At 32.9% G+C, this 15,087-nt stretch overlaps 1 long non-coding RNA gene across 1 annotated transcript; it reads left to right on the top strand.

Moving 5' to 3' along the window:
• Positions 1-8,692: 8,692 nt before the first annotated feature.
• LOC127736017 (uncharacterized) lies at positions 8,693-14,737 on the top strand. The gene is made up of 3 exons (XR_007998693.1): positions 8,693-8,832; positions 10,956-11,073; positions 14,477-14,737. It is a non-coding gene; the product is annotated as an uncharacterized LOC127736017 (long non-coding RNA).
• Positions 14,738-15,087: the final 350 nt, after the last annotated feature.

The following is a 15,087-nucleotide window of genomic DNA, read 5'->3' as shown; positions in this document are numbered from 1 at the left end:
TTACAATTCAGATCATCATAGTTTCTGATAAAATAAACTTTTTTTTAATTTGCTAGTGAATTGAGCATCTGTTATTAAAATTTACAACTTTTGCAGTTTTGGGTTTTACATTTCGAAATGAGACAGTGTTGTTCAGAGTTATTAAAATCCAAAATGTCTTGTAGAAGAACTGAACATGGCTGCGTACATAGATTATTGCTGTTGTCGTTAGTATGATGATCTGAATGTGTCATATTAGGGATATTTGTCCTATCTGTTGATGAGGGGACACCTGCCATATCAGACGACACCGTGTCCATGGTGACGTCTGTTTCGGACCTTTTTATACTGGGCGACATCCGAGCCATTATTCTTTTTGATCTTCGTAAATTCATGCATATTATGCTACTGGGCGAATGATGTCCTCGGGGAAAAATGTCCACCAGCAGAGACATCGACCAAGTGGTTGAAAAAGAGAGGAGTAAGATACCAAAGTACAAAAGTGATTTAGCGTTGATACATGATAGTTTAAAGAACTCGAACTCAGAATAAGTATTAAAATCAAACTAACGTTAGCCCATATAAGCAGATAATGAAAATATAAATATATTACCAAATCTTTTCTAAATGTTCGCACCCAAGGGTGACTGAGGAATAGAAGTATGGTCACTTGTAGTGTTCTTTCGACTGATAGTAAAAGTTTTGGAAAAGTCGGGCGTCCGTTTGGCTACGCGGGATGTATATATACCTACCAAGGTCCGATCAAAATAAGGACCATAAATCCGATGCCTCGTGTAGAGAGAGTGTCACACTCCCTGCACGTTAAGAATCCTTACAACAACTCTTTGAGGGGTCCGTAGATGGCCGAAATGTTTTGTTCCGATCCAAAATACCCTCATTCTGCAGTGGCAGTCAAAAATTCCCGTCCTTCATCCCGGACGACATCAATTACAGGACCTACTTATTGTTACTTTGTTTGCTTATTCTCCTGTTGAAAATGCATGTAATATTTGCCACTGGACGTAAGGCAAACAATCAATAAATCAATCAATCTAAATTTCCGTTAACTTTTGTTTGTGGAATTCCGGGTTACGATGTACTTATTTTTATGGATTTTCTTTTCCTTTCCTCATGTGATCTTCAGTTATTGAACTAAACATTTATTTTGTTATCAGTAATAACATATCATAATTTGAAAACCATAGGTATGGGATTTATAAGTAATTGAATGGTACCGACATAAAGTGCTATTTTTCAATATATATCAAGGGCCATAACTCATGAACGGTAGGAGTAAAAATCGCCAATATCGAGCTTGACCTCCATTTTGTCATAAATATTAACATATTAGAATTTGAAAAGCATGGGTTGAACAGTTCACAAGCTATTGCATGGAAACTGTTGACAGTCGTCCGACCGCCCACCCGCCTGCCGTACTTCACCAAATTAATAACTGGTTTCTACCTTCGGAAAAAAACCAGTTAAAACCATGTAGTATTTATATCGAAATTATCTAACACTGGTAATACATTTATCTCTGTTATTTTACTGCCTTATTGTAAATTATTAGTATAAATGCACATAAAATCGAAGAAAAACTTTGTTTGAATTGTCCTAAAATCATCGTTCGTCAATAAGTAATCTTCAGATTTTTCTTAAAATTTGTATGTCAATGGGGCGGTTAACGTTCAACCAAATAATTGTCTTCAGCTTTTCCTTCTACATAAACGCACAATGAAGAGGATACTGTGTGTGTCTTTGTTTAAATGAAAGCTTAACGTAATCTCTATTCATGCAGTAGATGCATTGGTTGAGGAAAACAGATTATAAATATAAAGTCATGCATAAGCATGTAATTCAGTGGTTGTTGTTTGTTACTGTATATCATATTTGTTTTTCATATTGTTTCGTTTATTGCTTTTTACATTAATCAGGCTACTAGTTTTCTCGTTTGAATTGTTTTACATTTGCCATTTCGGGACCTTTAATAGCTTACTATACTGTATGGATTTTACTCATTGCTGAAGGCTGTACAGTGACCTATAGCTTCTATGTCATTTGGTATCTGATGGAGAGTTGTCTCATTGGCAATCATGTAAGTCATACTCTATGATATTTCTTGCGCTCATTGTTAAACATCGTATGGTGTCGTGTAGTTGTTTACTTCTTTGTCTGATGGTTCTTGGTGGATAATATTTTCAGAGATATTCATATAAAATATCATTAGCTTTTTTTATTCACAGAAAGCTCAACATGTAAAATCAAACTTTAAAGGTAACACAAATAACGTTTAATGCATCACATTATTCTTATCCAATAAATGACAGTTCTACATTTTTTATTAGAAGTCAAATGATTTGCTTTCATTAATCTAATCAAAATACTGTTAGTGTGTGAGTTTAAATACCTGTCATGTGCATCAAAGTTTAACTATATGTCAGCTTAATGAACCAATGGGTCTTCTCCGTTTAACGTGAACTAGAGCTCCTTCGAATTTGGTACATATTTTGTGAACTGTCTATTATCTAAGGTTTTAAGTCCGAATTACGCTTTCTATTTTCAAGACATTATATTTTTTTCGCTTAAGTCTAATCTTGGTTAACACCCCATCTCTTGCTTAAGTTTTAAGCACTATTGTATAAATTTATGCCACAAAAATATTTGAATCGGTTTCTTAAATATGCCGTAGAACAAAGGGTATATAAAGGAATCGATCGATATTTATAGGTTAATGAAAGAAGTAAGCCCCATTGTTTAACCCTCAAAGATCCTCAAACACGAATATTCAAACACATTATTGAGTATATACATAAAAGCTTTCTACAGCAACACTATCTCCAAATATATTTTCTTTGATACAGTTGGCGTCACTACAATACCCCATATTATAATTACTTTCTAGCTTTCTAGCAGGAAATAAATATTCACCAATTACGTCACTTGAAGATATTTATAACAAGATGATTAACGGTACTATTTAGTTCCCATTACAGCAAAAGGAATGCATTGGGTGATACAATAAATATTTAGTGAGTTTAGTTAAACCGACACATGCTTCGTGCTGTTCGGTCTTTAATTTGCTATCGTGTTTTTATAGCTTTGTCATATACATTGTTTGTCTTTATCCGACTTGAGGTTGAGGTTTATTGTCATCTTGTTTTTAGGACCAAACCATGGAAACATTTAAATGAAAGTAGATATCAAGAGGACAATCAAAATCTTAATTCGAAAACAAAATTTAGACAACACCATGCCAAAAAGAAAAAAACGATGAAAGACAAACAAGTCCATAGAACACTGCACCAAAAAAAAGATCATGCAATCGAACTTCACCAAAATAAGTCCATATTTATTTGAAGACGTTAAAGGGAACTCAATTTTAGATCATAATCCTTCAACACCATTGAAATGAATACCAACTACAATCGGGATTCACTCAAATCTTCTGAAAAAATTTAAATAATAAAAATATTGAACTCCAAGACTCCAAGAGAAATTCAAAACGGAAAGTCCTTTATAAAATGACACACTCAAAGCTCAAGCACATCAAACGAATAGAGAACAATTGTCATATTCCTGACTTGGTACAGGCATTTCCTTATGTAGAAAATGGTGGTTCTAACTTGGTTTTATAGCTAGCTAAACCTCTCACTTGTATGACAGTCGCATAGAATTCCATTATATTGACAACAATGTTTGAGCAAAATAAACAGACATAATAGGTAAAAATGTCAAAAATTGGAGTACAGCAGTCAACATTGTAAATCCTCATGGTCTCACTTGAAATATTTTTTGAAAAATTTGCAATAAAAGCTTGTTATGTGATTAATCTTTATTAAAACAGGAGGAGGTATGATAAGAGTAAATATTTGGCCAATGACATCGCAAAAAAAATTAAACTTTATTCAATCGTTTCAAAATCCTGTTTATGTTATTGATAAATGAACCAGTTGCTTTTATCTGGAAATTTAGTACAGAAAGGTCACTTGGGATGTCAATATGACGTCATAAACATGTCGACGTTTACGTGTTTGTCCTAATTGGCAATTTCACATATATTTCTTTCTATGTAAAACGCTTGCTAATATCCTAAATATCAGAAATGACAATATCTTGTCATACCTTTTCCTTTACCGATGTTAATCATTGCTGCCTATAAGTAGATTTTATTGGGTTTTTTCTTCTTGACACCCTCTGGTCTAGCCTCATTAATATTCTGAATTGGCATCGTCATGTTACATTTTTTTTTAATGTCAATGAGCCTCGGTCTATTATTGATGTAAAATCGGGGCTATGTTGTGCTAAGTATATAATTGTATTTATAAGACACTGTCTTGTCTAATATTTAGTACCCATGTTGATCTATAGATTGATCCGTTTTGTTGTAAGAAGACCAAATATCGCATTTTTCGTATCTATCTGATAATGTGAGTTTCTTAATTACCTTTTGCTATTGATAAAGGGGTTTACGGTATAACTGATTCGGTGGTATTAAGGTAACTCATCTCTTTTAAAGTCTTACGGACTTAACTGGCTATGCATATATTTTACTCGTCGTTGCCACAATCCCTTCCTGCTTTCTATTTTCATTACGTGTCTCCGGAAATGACTAACAACTGGCTGACACTACGGCTGCAAATTACAGAACAGGAACATCATTCCCTTCCGGAGCACCAACGCTAACTCTTGATTTTTGTTAGATTTGTGTTGTTCAATCTGTAGTCTTGTGTGTAATATTTTGTAGATACGGAATTAGAAGATGTTATTTCATTGCCAATGGTACAATAAAAAGTAAAATAACAAAAATACCGAAAATTCTAAAAAGAAAGTCCGTTATCAAATGGCAAAATCCAAAGCTCACACACATCAAACGAATGTAAAACAAATGTCATATTCCAGACATGGTACAGGCATTTCCGTATGTAGAAAATGATGGATTAAACCTGGTTTTATAGCTAGATAGGCCTCTTACATGTATGACAGTCGCATAGAATTCCATTATATTGGTCGGATTATAATCCGATGTTGTGATACGCTACGCCCCTGCATGGTGGAGAGTATCGTAGCGAAAACTAACAACTGATTTTCATGAGATTGTCAATGGTACAAATATCCATATGGCTCCAAAGGACAAAAATATAAATTACTACAGGTTTTCAAGAACGAACAAAAATTATGGAAGACAGCAGTCAACGACGATCACTGAATAATCCGGGCTACTAAACGGACAGTACATAAAGAATGTACCTAGAGTAAACATGTTGTTGATCGCTCAACCTCCTGCCCTACATGAAAGGGAGATGTAACAGCACCACATAATAGCATACTACAAAATCTGTTGGATTTGGCTTGAGGCGTCAGATCGGTGCAAAGCACAAAAAACAACTATCAAAATACAATGAACGCAACGTATCGATCTAAGAGTACTCGCAGTTACTGAAAGCTAGTTCATACCCCAATTTCAACTAACAAAAAAATCCATGTTTTCCCAGACTAAAATATCAATCATTACACATTCGATGGATTAAAACGTCATACACAGTCTGAGGAAAGCATGACCATGTGCAATGCTTAAATATAAGTATCGACAGCCTGAAGAACCATAAGGGTTTATAAATGGATAATATAAAATGTTTAGTGTTGTATAAAATCATTTGAAACAAAGTCAATGTTCAAAAATCTTAAAACAATGTTAAATTGATACCCTTCAAGAATAAGTTTATTCAAAGGATCAATAAGTTTACATTGATCGTTTCTGAACTTAGCAGCTCTATATAAAATAGCAAGTCATTTCGTACCTTGACCATTTCGTACCCATAATTACCATTTAGTACGAAACATTTACTATTTCGTATCCATGATTAAAACCATTTCGTACCCTATGGTCCAACAGCATTAACTATTTCGTACCTCATAGACTAAATACTAGTACATATTACTATTTAGTATCATATATTTGTAAATCGTTGAAATTTTGTAAAATGTTATTAAAGAGGTAGGGCCAATTTCCCCTGAATTTTTTTCACAGAAGGGCCAATTTCAAAAAGTGCTTAAAGAATAAAATTTACGATAAAAACATGAAATAAAAATGTTTTTTGGTCAATATCTCGTTTTTTATGTATTATGTTATGTCTGGAAAATAGTTAATTTAACCTCCAAAAAAGGATGAAAGTCAAATATGCGGAATTTATCGTGTTTTGAGTTGGAAAAACAGGGAATCCCCCTAGAAGGACACTTCAAACCAAAACAAAGTTATGTTTTTTGTTGTTGTTGTAATTTATACAACTTTCCACCTCAAAAATGAAATTGGTTTATATAGTGTGTCCTTAATACCTAAAAAACAACCTTTTTAATAAAAAGTGGAACATCACTAAATTTTACCTATATAGCTGCTTAAAATCAACAATGTTTTCAAGAGTCGCCGTGGCTCCGTCGGTAGCGCTTAAAACTGTAAATAATGGATTGTTTTTAAGATAGGGTTCAAATCTCACGCTAATTTTTCTCATTTTTTATGTTGAAATATTAAAATGTTATGTTTCTATCACATTTTTTCGGATGTTTGTTTAATTCAAAGAGTCACACTGAAGTAGGTGCTTGTACATAACCAATAACACGAGAATTGATTATATAGCAATGAAGCCCAAATGTTGTGTGTGTTATACACATAACGAAAAAAGGCCATAGCAGAAAAATTTCAAAACAATAAAAATATTTTTGCAAAATCTTGAACAAGAACGTTTTAGAAAATGGTATGATATGTAACAAATGAAGACAGTAATTTTATCGCCAATCCACCAACTGTGTAGATACTAGTACTGGCATTGTTACATTGTACCACCGTCCCTACACCGGAACCTAAGTCATCAGAAAATGAAACAACATCACAGAAAAAAATCAATTACACTACCAATCGTGACTGTAGATAAAACATCAAGAAAGTGTTGAATCTGTATCACAACATAGGGTCGATCCATTTGGTACAATGCCATACAGAAAAGACCAGATTACATGTATTTGTTACTCAAGTCGTTCTAGTACCAACTGGTGTAAGCTGTTGTCCGGTTAATATAGACGGTAAACCTTAAAAGCTGGAACAGTGTATAGGTATAGATACATCCAGATTGAGGAAAACAACATCCCAGTTAAATGCGTCCGATATTTTTTGGCTTCCTGGCATTAAAACAGAGACCGGTCTTTAATCAGATTAGCTGATTTATATTCTACAGACCTCTGATTTGTTTAATTAAGGAGTACATCGAAACTGTATTGATTTTGATTTCACTTTGTTTGTTTGGAGGATTTATTCTCAATTAATTTTTCAAAAATATACAGTTAATTAACCAACAAAGGAATGATTATCTGCAACTGTTTTTATAGTTATTAACAGTTGATTTTGCAAGGAAATGCAGTGAAAAGGAAAATAAGCTGATATTCACGCAAGGAATTTGTATTTTTATTTATTCATGAGTCAGTTATAAGGACATGTGGAGTATACATCAATGAAACAGGTACGAGGATGAATACATATAAACCTTTCATAAGGAACAAAATTGCATATATATATCAATCTTCCTTGAGGTATGAAATAGCACGCATATAAATCTTCCGTGAGGTACGAAATTGTATACATATAAATCTTCCGTGAGGTACGAAATGGTAGACATATAAATCTTCCATAAGTTACCAAATGGCATACATATAAATCTTCCGTGAGGTATGAAAATACATATTCATGTATAAATATATATAAATGTTCCATAAGGTACGAAATGGCATGCATACATATAAATATTCCATGATGTACGAAATGGCATACATATAAATAATCCATGAGGTACGAAATGACATACAAAAAAAGATTCCATTAGATACAAAATGGTTTTTGCCAGGGTACGAAATGGGGGGTACGAAATGACTATAATTCCTATCAACCACATCACCATAAACATCTTGATGTTATTAATATGGTTTTAAAAAATTTGTGGTTACAACTATTCTAATTGTCTTTTTTTTCCCTTTTTTTCAAAGTAAGATCAAAAGCTCATTTACTGACCGTTCCAAAATTGTCTACTTGAATCTTCCATTTAGATTAAATCTTAAAAGATCGGAAAACAAATTTCGGGTGCAGTAGTCGGATTAGGTTAATTGTGATGATGTTACTATGTATTATGAATCTCCAAATTTTATTTTCAAAAGTTATTGTGTACATGGTATTAAAATTTTAAAAAAGACCTTAAGTAATAAAACTGCAACTTAAATTTCTAAAATATAGCAGAGAAGAGTGAGGATCAAATAGCACCGAAGGTAGCAAAAACCTGGTAAATCAACAGACGATATTAAACCGTCTTATCAAATTTTAAGATTCATAAGTTTCGACGCAGACGACATCTTGAGTAACCTTTTTGTACCCCTCTAAAGAGATTGATATAACGTAGATTTTTAATGAAAACTGCCTACTCTCGGATTTGACCTTTTTGTTGAAAACATAGCTATGCATTTGATAAACACAGCATGTCACGCGTACATTACGCCAAGAACTGGATAATGTTTCCGCTTTCCCCAAGGTAAAATGACACATTAATATCGTTTTAATGTTTTTGAAACAGATGAGATGTTTTTTTTTACAAAAAATTAACAATTAAAACGATTATCATTTATTATAAAGTTAGGACAAATTGTTCAAATAGTATATAAGAATCAGATACATCAAAATACCAATCATTTGAAAAATATAATTTCCAGCACACAGATAAACTTATAGTTCAAGAATGAAATCTAACATCATGTTCTTCATAGTTGTGCTTATTTCATTTAGAGAATGCCATTCTTGGTGCACAGCGGAGCCTGTTTCAGGTAATTAAGGTATTTGATATACGCATGCATTGTCGAACATTTTTTGAGACTAGTGTAACTAAATCAATCTTTTCTTATTTATCTAAAATGTAAGGAATTACTGAATCCGGTTATATGAAACATGTCACCGTTAGTTAATGAAAATGTAAATAAACTATTTATCTAAACTTTAAAATCATAACTTTATAACTTATTTGTGTGTGTATGTGTGTGTGTGTGTGTTTTATATAAAATATAATTTCTTTGAAGTTTCATTTTATAACACGGAAAATTAATTATTTCTAGTATTGTAAATTTGCCAAAAGAAAACAACCTCTGTAATGGAGTTTACGTCTGATTCTTAAACTGATTAAGGGTTAATACATGCTAGTTCAATATGATATATAAGAACTTTAACTCAGAATAAGTGTTAAAATCAAACTCATGTTAGGCCACATACGCAGAAAAATGGAAAAATATAAATATATTCTAAATTTTCAAACGCCAAGGGTAACTGGGGAATAGAAGTCTTGTCACATGTGGTCTTCTTCCGACTGGCAGGAAAAGCCTTGTCAAAATGGGTGTACATTTGGCTATGCGGGCGTCATAAATACACAGCCGCGTACGGACAGAATAGGGACGTTAAATCTAATGCCTCGTGTAGAGAGAGTGCCACGCTCCTTGCAAGTTAAGAACCCTTGCTTGCAAAAACTCTTTGAGGGGTCTTTAGTGGGCCTGTAGGGAGGCGAAATATCTGTCCCTATCCAATCCCCTCATTTCCCAGTGGCAATCCAAAATTCCCGTTTTTACTTCTGGATGACCCCATATGACAGGACCTACCTATTGTAATTTTTGTTAGCTTGTTTACGTGTTGAACATGATTAAATATTTGCCGCTTTCGTGAAACAAACAAAAAATCAATCAATCTATCAATTAATCAATCTAAATTTTCAGTTAACTTTTGTCTTTGGAAGTTTTATATGGGGAAGGTTTTTATCTCACGATGTACTCAGTCAAATGAAATGCTTAATATTAAAACTCGTTCAATTTGGGCAATGTTTGCAATTACCGATGAATTCGGCTACTTATAACTGTGTTTTTTGCTATTGTTATGTATTTTTCTTTCCTTTCTTCAAATAATATTCAGACATTGTATTATGAAAAAATAGCAGCATTTAACCAAAATAGACAAACGACAGCCTATACACAGTGACTTAAAATTAATTAAAAAAAACTGGTAATATTTAATTCGAAATTATCTAACACCGGTAATGCATTTATCTGTTTTAACTTACTGCCTTTAAGTTATTTTTTTAGTATAAATGCACATAAAATAGAAGAAAAACTTTGTTTGAATGGTCTTAAAATCATTATTCGTCAATAAGCAAGACTAAGATTTTTCTTAAACTTTTTATGTTGTTGCTAGATGAATTTCCATGACATTCATATAAAATAATTTTCATTCTTTTTATGCATTAATAAATCTCTTACTGTGAAAAAATATTTTCGCACTGATAACTCTTATTTTCAATGACAAAAACACTTACATCGAATTTGATAACATAATGATTATTTACATCAATAAAAACATAAAGCATAGAGTCTAAAGAAAATCTTTAACATCGCCTATTAACTGATGCCAAGATAGCTTAGAAAAGATGAGATTGGACAAGGTTTTGTCGACTGTTATAAGAAGCGAGTACAAATAAAGATAAAATTAAAAGGTTATTACATTTGTGTGCATTTTAAAATATAATGCATCTACAAAAATATTACATTTTTAGTATAGAAATGAAACTAATAGCAGGTAAAGCTCTAAATCCCCGTGAGTCTAGCAACTTTTCTTTTTAAATGTCAATGTGGCGGTCAATGGTGAACCAAATGTTTGTCTTTACCTATTCCTTCTACTTAAACGAGAGATAAAGAGGATACTTTGTGGGTTTTGTGTTTTTTGTTTAAAGGACAGCTAAATGTAATCTCTATTCCGGCAGTAAATTCACTGGTTAAGGAAAATAGATTATAAATGTAACACTGAAAATCTAAAACTATTCATATTCATACACTTCATAATACATGTTGAACAATTTCGTTTCGAGTTATATAAAATATATCTTGATTTAACAGAGGTTTGTTTTTCTTTCAAGAAAATTCTCTTGTGTGTAGCTATGAAGGTAACGTCATACAAAAAGGTGGGAGCAGAACCTTTAACAAGCCCAAGTGTGTAAAGTGCAGCTGTTCTCAAACAACGCTTTCGTGCTGTTCGTAAGTCTTTAGACTCATCGATTCTTTAACAAAAAATCTTGCGATTAAAATTAATCGCAAGTCATAGCTTACGAGTATTTTCACTCATTCGATGTTTGGAAAAGGGTCAAACTATCAACTTTTTGAAACTCTCAATTACATTGATAAAAAACTGTTGTTTTTTTTATAGCCGACAGTAATGATACAAAATCAATGTCATTATCTATTCGCAACTGGGCGTGAAGCAAACAACAACCAATCAACAAGTCTTATTTGAATTCCTAAATAAATTTTAATCTAACCTTACCTGCATTTTCTTGATTCGTGAAATATTTCATTCAAAATTTTTTTAAAGATACGTATGTGATTTATATTATGTATATACATGAGTCAATACAGTGATGTTGTTTGATATTAGATATAACTTTTGTAGCTAAATACCTGGATGTTGTTTTTTAAATTTAGTATTATACAAGATGCATGATACCGTATAGGGGTTATTTTCGCGGGGTGTAAATTTTCGCTTATTTTCGCGGATAGAACGAAATTGCCAAAATAAATTCAGCCAATTCAAAAGTGTACATGCAATGGTATTGTATAAAAGTTTTGAATCCGCCAAAATATTTTGTATACCTTATTCAATGAAAATCGCGACATTTTACACCCGCGAAAATAACCCGCTATACGGTATTTTATTCAAACATTAACGGTTCCCGAAGAATGAAAAGACAGAAACAAATAATATGTAAAATACAAAATGTTCATGAAAACTTTAGTTATATCTTTCTTCTAATTCAAACACATTTAGAATTATAAAACCAGACTACAAATGATTAAATGATATTAAAAAAATTGAATTTTATAGATATAAAACTAATATGAAAATAAGAAGATAAGAAGATATGGTATGATTGCCAACAAGACACCTTTCCAACAGAGACCAAATGACGTAGAAGTTAGCAACTTTATGTCACCGTTCGGACGGTCTTTAACAATGAGCAAACCCCATACCGCATAGCAGACTATAAAGAGAAAGGCAAAACAATTCATACGAGAAAACAAACGGCCTGAGTTATGTATAAAACAATAAACGAAAAACAAATATGATATACAGCAACAAAAGACAAACACTGAAATACAGGTTCCTGGCTTTCGACCGGCACATACAAAACTACAAAAATCATTCGAAAAAGTCGTATCTTATCAGATCGATACAAAACACAAAACAACTAACAAAACACTATAAACACAAAGTAGAGATTTAAGAGTACTCGCAGTTACTGAAATTTAGTTCAAAACCAATGACGGCTGATAGCAAAACCATCAATCTAAGACTTCAATATAAATCAGTACACATACAAAATCCAATAGATTTGGTGTAAAGACGCCATACACAATCAAAGTAAATCCTGAATTTGTGCAATGCCGAAAAACATGTATCGACAGAATGTAGGATAATGTTATTTTCATAAATTTTGGCGGACTGTTTTTAAGATATTTGAATTAACTACACTTTGTTACACCTTAAATGAAGACGTCTTTTCGTTTTCTTATGATATTTTTATACCTTCCGTGTGCTTTATAACAATAAATAATGCAAATTTTTATTAGTGTTTTGAGGTGTGTTGAGAGGATTTTGATGATAATTTGAAATGTATACATAAAAAAATATGCAGAAGATATCAAAGGGAGAATCAAACTCTTAATAATAAATAGAGCAACACAATCGTGACAAAAACAGGAAAAACGACGAAAAAACAAGCAGCAGTCTACAGAACACTACATCAAGACCAAACAGTACGAACCCTCTGGAAGAGTAGGCAGCTCCTGTTCAACATGTCGGATACCCATCGTTTCAAACCAATAAGTATTTTTTTAAAATAAAAGTAGTATTCATCGACATCCTATGATCAATGTCTTCTCAAAGAATATACATAAAAATGAGAATGGAAATGGGGAATATGTCAAAGAGACAACAACCCGACCAAAGAGCAGACAACAGCCGAAGGCCACCAATGAGTCTTCAACGCAGCGAGAAAATCCCGCAACTGGAGGTGGTCCTCAGCTGGCCCCTAAATAAAATTGTGTACTAGTTCAGTGAAAATGGACGTCACACTAAACTCCAAAACATATAAATGAACTAAAATTAAAAAACATACAAGACTAACAAAGGCCAGAGGCTCTTGACTTGAGACACAGGCGCAAAAATGCGGCAGGGTTAAACATGCTTTGTGAGATCTCAACTCTCCCCTATACCTCTAGCTAATGTAGAATAAAAACACATAGTAATACGCACAGTAAAACTCAGTTTAAAAGAAGTCCGAGTCCGATGTCAGAATAGGTAACAAAAGAAACCATTAAAATGACAATGATACATAAACGAACAAAGGACTACTAGCAGTTACTGACATGCCAGCTCCAGACCTCAATTAAACTGATTGAAAGATTATGTCTTCATATGAAAATCAAGTACAATCCCTCCCGTTAGGGGTTTAGTATCATACCATCATAAAATGTATAAGAAGAACATAACCCGTATCATGCCAACAACTGGTTTTAGAATAAATGTGTTTATTTCCGATGCAAAGACCCTATGAGTGAATCAATATTAATACCAAAATATGCAATCCTTAATGACTTGACAACAGTATCGTAACTATATCCTTTCCGATAAAGGTTTGGTTAGCTTTTGAGGTTAATGCCGATATTTTTGTGCTTTGTAAAGAATATTACTATCAAATATTGGATGTGAAATATATGGAAAGTAAAAAGTTCCAAAAAGAAATATGTATATAAAATTGAGAATGGAAATGGGGAATGTGTCAAAGAGACAACAACCCGACCATAGAACAGACAACAGCAGAAGGTCACCAACAGGTCTTCAATGCAGCGAGAAATTCCCGCACCCGGAGGCGTCCTTCAGCTGGCCCCTAAACAAATATATATACTAGTTCAGTGATAATGAACGCCATACTAAACTCCAAATTGTACACAAGAAACTAAAATTAAAAATAATACAAGACTGACAAAGGCTAGAGGCTCCTGACTTGGGACAGGCGCAAAAATGCGGCGGGGTTAAACATGTTTATGAGATCTCAACCCTCCCCCTATACTTCTAGCCAATGTAGAAAAGTAAACGCATAACAATACGCACATTAAAATTCAGTTCAAGAGAAGTCCGAGTCTGATGTCAGAAGATGTAACCAAAGAAAATAAACAAAATGACAATAATACATAAATAACAACAGACTACTAGCAGTTAACTGACATGCCAGCTCCAGACTTCAATTAAACTGATTGAAAGATTATGTCTTCATCATATGAATATCAGGCACAATCCTTCCCGTTAGGGGTTTAGTATCATACCATCATAACATATATGAGAAGAACATAACCCGTGTCATATATATATATATCATTGTAGAATAGGCATTGAAATAACAAGTGTGGGGCCAGAATGTAAAATTGTTCAGGATGGTTGTACTCAACGAGCAGTTTTGAAGTCGGATAGCAATAAAAAATGCTCTTCGGTTACTGCAGTTGGCAGGTAAACCAGTTTGACACTGATTCGTATTGGTAGAAGTGTTGTGGTATTTTGAAATTAAAGCCATGTTCCAGACCGTATGACACTTTTAACATGAAATAAATATACATAAGTTTATATTAAAGAAAAGATTGTATTGTTTTTTTGGAATCTATATTTTGACCACTACAAGTTAGTTATAACGGTACCGGTATTACCGTATGCAAGCCTCAAATATGTGTCTTTTCCTCAGACCTGTGCCTTATTCTATATTGCCTCAGAGACGTTCAAATATTTGTCCTTTTCAGCAAGTCATGCCCTATGTGTTGACTTCAGAATTATCAAAATATCACCAAGGAAATAATATGTTGTTAAAGACATCAATAAGACTAGTTTTATATTCGAATTAAATTGGTATCAGTTGAGGCCATTGAAAAATTAATGTGTGTCGAACTATTTACATGGGATCTTACAGTTTCTTATATATTTCAGTCGTAAATTAGCCACATTAT

This window comes from Mytilus californianus, unplaced genomic scaffold (assembly GCF_021869535.1).
Source record: "Mytilus californianus isolate M0D057914Y unplaced genomic scaffold, xbMytCali1.0.p SCAF_3, whole genome shotgun sequence".
Lineage (NCBI taxonomy): Eukaryota > Metazoa > Mollusca > Bivalvia > Mytilida > Mytilidae > Mytilus > Mytilus californianus.
This window is presented reverse-complemented; position numbering and strand designations above follow the sequence as displayed.